We start from the raw sequence: 5,562 nt of genomic DNA on the forward strand, positions 1-5,562 counted from the left end.
ATTAAAATACATTGCATAAGATTAAAAACCAAATTTAAAGAAACCTGAAAAGCACAGGTACAATGTTGTTTAGATCACTGTTTGGACACTAAAAATGTCTCTTAGTATGTGTGACTCATCATTTTGATAATGTATGATTATAAGAAAATCGTTGAGTTGCTTTTAGGTTATTGAATATTCGAATAAGGTGAATTATTAAATAAAGTCTAGAGATATAGGAAAATTATAGGTGTGCCATTGTAATGGGTGGTATAAATGAAGCAATTCATTTGTAGCAAATGACTTGTAGTTTTCATTTAAGTGATATATGAATAAAGCTAAGTATAAGGTTGAGGAGCAGTAGGTTGTCACTATCTGGATATTCACTTGAAGGTCGAATATCAGGGAACATTGAGCTAATCATAAAAACAAGCTCTTCAAGAAGAATTATGTGCAGGTTTTTTGTGTATGAATTATCCTGAATAACCAGTTACCTTGAATTTGGTTGATTGATTATTCAGTTTTTCATTTCACTTTGCTCACATAGTGTCAACTTTGTTTCAGTAATCAGCACTCATAGACTAAGAGAAAAAGACCTTAACATCGGCACTTACTTAATGCTTCAGTGAAGCTCTAACAAGACTGTTACACTGGGTCTCTCTCTGGATCATTAAGCAGATCATACAACCTTTAATTCCAGTTATCAGTGTAGGCAAATGAAAAATCTTGCAGACAAATGTAAAAGAAAAATAAATGTCACTCACTGTCCTGCAAAATGTCTTCTAGTGTACAGTATAGCGGTGCCTTGTTCTCATGCCATGTTCTTCAACTCTGTAAAACGATTTTCGATTTTCTCATTGTTCACTGGGGATAATCCTGGGTTTAGTGATTTCCTGTGCCTTCTGATAGCATAACCCCTAATTGTCACCCACTACTGCTTTCTCAGCATGTTCCTCTACATTTTTCTTCCTTCCTCCATCACTTTGTAGAGCAAGCCATATTTACTTGTATGCTACAGCCTGTATTTCTTACATGTCTACTTTATCAGTTTCTATGGATCATGCTATCTGTCTTCATTTTTTCCTTCAATGGCCAATTCTCTGTAGTCAGTCAGTTCACTGACTATAAGGGCCGAATTCCTCCGTGATCAAGAAAAATGTGATGCCTGTGAAAATTTATTCAAATACTGTATTTATTGCGCTATTTTTATTGTAGCTTTATTTTTAATTGTTTAAAACTAGAACAGAAACAAAGAACCCAGTAAAACAGATAAATTGTGTTATAGTCATACGATGGGATACCATACAGCAATGAAAAAGAATGTATGCCTTTCATACACAGGATCATTGTGTACAAGCATACTATTAAGTGAAAGATTATTCCATTTATATGAAGTTTTAAAAGAGTCAAAACTAAGCTATGAAGATAGAAGTAAAAGAGGTGTACTGTTTTTCCATTGGGTAATAAGGGCAAAGGGACATGAGGGATGTTTCTGGGTTGCTATTTTAATATTCTATGGCGTGATCTTGACAGAGGTTTCACAGGTGTATCACTTTGTAAAATTCACTGAGCTGTACACTTGACTTAATATTTGTGTACTTTGTGTGTATTATATTTCTTTTTCCTACTCTTTCTCTTTAATATTATTTCATACAAATAATAATGTTATTTTTATATTCCTCAAGATGGGCCACAGAACTGTTTCAGATAGCTTTTGAGTATTACATTTAAATTTCCTTTTTTTAAACCTTTTGACCCCCTTCACTCATTTCTTTCACCTCCCACCCCCTGTCCCCATCTGGCATCCACCAGTTATTCTCTGTATTGATGAGCTTGGTTTGTTTGTTTTAGATCCACATGTAAAAGAGATAATATGCTATTTGTCTTACTAGATGCCTGGACCAGTGCTTGGGAAACAAAGGTAAATTGCATAACCCCTACCCTCAATAAGTTCACAGTTAATTGGAGGAGACCTTTACAATCAGATAATATGAAAATAAGTGTCACGACTTCTGGCTCCCAATCCCATGACTCTCTGTATCCTCCTTATGCCTTTAGGTGTGAAAGTACAACCAAATACTTCTTGCCTTTAAGAGCTGTTAGTCAAAAAGCATAAAATCCCATATGATGGAAATGTTACCACATGAGAAAATTCCTTAATCAGCTAAAAGAGCTTAGCATTCAGAACTATCCAAAGTGACTAATCAGACATTTTATCCTTTGAAAAAGCAAGTGATAAAGACAGTCATAAAACACTACTTCTAAGAACTTTGTCAGAATTAAAATAAATATCCCCCCCCAAATTTGGAATAAATGGTTACTTTACTATAGTACAAATAGATATAGATGTTCTAAGTAACAGTAAAACAATTTTTAATTCAATCATATGAATTTTAAAGCTAAATTTGGGGCAGAAAAATCACATAGATGTCGTTTTTAGGCATTTAAGTAGTCTGTTTTATCTGTCCCCATTATTATTGTTTGCAAATGCATTGCCTGTCTTTAGTCTTCAAAAGCATGAGCATGATATCTAGGTAATTTGGGAATATTCTCCTTTTTCATTCAGTAAACTATTCTAAGCCTCCAACCTGGTGACAAGATTCCCTTCACCCTCTGACTAGTCATCTTTTACAACACAGCACAACAGCCAGGATTGCGCTAGACAGATTCGCTCTATCATTGTAAAGAGGAAAATACCCAAGTCTGCAGGAATCACTGCAAGGAACAAACTGGTTTACCATAAATAAAAATGCCAATTTAAAAAGGTACATAACAAAAATTGTTTTTAAATGTCATTTTAGCACCCTTGTTTCATATAGGCCTCTGGACACACAAGTTCACATCATTTTGTGTTACTGGGTTTGTTGGAGATTTAGTGTGTCCTGATCACAAGGGCTTTTTCCAGAGTCCATGTGACTGTAAGGGTTAGAGTTTTCTTTGGTAAATTTTTGCTTACTTACTAATTAATTCAATTATACATTACCTGATTTCCTATTATGTGCTTTATATAGTTTCTACAGAATTTGCCTTGTAAGTGGTAGGCAACCTGGAAAAAAAAATGAATGAATTATCGAATAGAAAACATTATATCCTAACCTTCAAGAAACTGGCACATAGGGTGAAAGTACTTGTGCCTCCCCCATTCCCACCCTCTATGGCCTGATGCCCTGTGCTTCTGTTCTCTCTGACCAGGCTCTACCCACCCACACAGAAACTTTGTGGGAATTAGAAAAACACACTTCTTCCTCAAGGAAAAAACACGTATGACAGTATATTTTCTCATTTATCAATAGCAAATTTATAACAAATTAAATTGTTACCCCAATTGGATTTTGTTACAAATGGATTATTAATATTAAATGTTAGTTATGAAATATAATTATATGTGAATCATGTCTCAGTGAAAGAACTTGTAGATTTAAACTGGAAACTCAGCATACATTCTGGTGGAGTAAATGTAGATGATATTAAATGCAAAATGAAACATTAGAATTATCTAGATTAAACCATCAGGCTTTTTTTTTTAATGTAGAGATATGCCCCCTAACTTGTACATCTGTCAGGAAAGAAGCTCCTCTTTTAGAAGCACAGGTTACAAAAACGTTGTTAGATCAGCAAGAGTTTTCTTGAATTCACATCACTTTTGTTAAGTCAAAGTGGAATAATCAAGACCAACTATATAGGAACAAGCCTAATCATTTCATTTATTTACTATGATAAAAGCCAGAAAATGGCCATAAGTATATAAATTGCCCATCTCTGGATTCAACAATTATAACGAAAAGATGCAAAAGTGAAAAATAATAAAAATGTGAATTATGACCCATTGATAATGGTGCTTTTGTGCAGTGCACAACCTAAACAAAGGTGTGCTGCAGACCTGTCCCTGACATAAGACTCTTTCTATATTATCAGTTTTCATATGCAGTCCCCTCTATTGGAATACCATGGCAACCTTCATAATTCTGACACAAACTTCTATTCACTTTTTGGCCAAGTCAAATTGAACCGATCTATGAGGATATTCTGGAACTTTCTCCTCCTGGTTGGTTGAGCATTGCCTATGCTTCTACAACACATGCTTCATTTTGTATTGCAAAACACTCATCGGGTTATTTTATAATATAGTCAGTAGTGTGCTAATAAACAAGCTCCCTGGAGGGTATGGAGAAACCCTGATTAGTAGTATTTGTTGATTTCCATGGTATAAGTACTCCCACCGTGGCCACTTTGAAGTTATGGTTTAACAACTGGCTGGCAAAAATCCCCAGATGGAATCGGGAAGATGGCGGAAGAGTAAGACGCAGAGATGACCTTCCTCCCCACAGATACACCAGAAATACATCTACACGTGGAACAACTCCTACAGAACACCTACTGAATGCTGGCAGAGACCTCAGACCTCGCAAAAGGCAAGAAACTCCCCACGTACCTGGGTAGGGCAAAAGAAAAAAGAATAAACAGAGACAAAAGAATAGGGACGGGACCTGCACCAGTGGGAGGGAGCTGTGAAGGAGGAAAGGTTTCCACAGACTAGGAAGCCCCTTCGCGGGCGGAGACTGCGGGTGGCGGAGGGGGAAGCTTCGGAGCCGCGGAGCAGAGCACAGCAACAGGGGTGCGGAGGGCAAAGCGGAGAGATTTCCGCGCAGAGGATCAGGGCTGACCGGCACTCACCAGCGCAAGAGACTTGTCTGCTCATCCGCAGGGGCGGGTCGGGCTGGGAGTTGAGGCTCGGGCTTCGGTCTGAGCACCGGGAAAGGACTGGGATTGGCGGCGTGAACACAGCCTGCAGGGGGTTAGTGCACCACGGCTAGCCGGGAGGGAGTCCGGGGAAAAGTCTGGACCTGCCGAAGAGGCAAGAGACTTTTTCTTCCCTCTTTGTTTCCTGGTGCACGAGGAGAGGGGATTAAGAACGCTGCTTAAAGGAGCTCCAGAGACGGGCGCGAGCTACGGCTAACAGCGCGGGCCCCAGAGACGGACATGAGATGCTAAGGCTGCTGCTGCCGCCACCAAGAAGCCTGTGTGCGAGCACAGGTCACTATCTACACCTCCCTTCCGGGGACCCTGTGCAGCCCGCCACTGCCAGGGTCCCGAGATCCAAGGACAACTTCCCCGGGAGAGCGCACGGCACGCCTCAGGCTGGTACAATGTCACACTGGCCTCTGCGGCCGCAGGCTTGCCCCGCATCCGCACCCCTCGCTCCCCCCGGCCTGAGTGAGCCAGAGCCCCTGAATCAGTAGCTCCTTTAACCCCGTCCTGTCTGAGGGAAGAACAGATGCCCTCAGGCGACCTACACCCAGAGGCGAGTCCAAATCCAAAGCTGAACCCTGGAAGCTGTGCGAACAAAGAAGAGAAAGGGAAATCCCTCCCAGCAGCCTCAGGAGCAGTGGATTAAAGCTCCACAATCAACTTGATGTACCCGGAATACCTGAATAGACAACGAATCATCCCAAATTGAGGAGGTGGACTTTGAGAGCAAGATTTATTATTTTTTTCCCCTTTTCCTCTTTTTGTGAATGTGTATGTGTATGCTTCTGTGTGAGATTTTGTCTGTTTAGTTCCACCATTTGTCCTAGGGTTCTA

The sequence above is a fragment of the Neophocaena asiaeorientalis genome, unplaced genomic scaffold (genome assembly GCF_003031525.2).
Source record: "Neophocaena asiaeorientalis asiaeorientalis breed wild unplaced genomic scaffold, Neophocaena_asiaeorientalis_V1.1 scaffold1085, whole genome shotgun sequence".
Taxonomy (NCBI): Eukaryota; Metazoa; Chordata; class Mammalia; order Artiodactyla; family Phocoenidae; genus Neophocaena; species Neophocaena asiaeorientalis.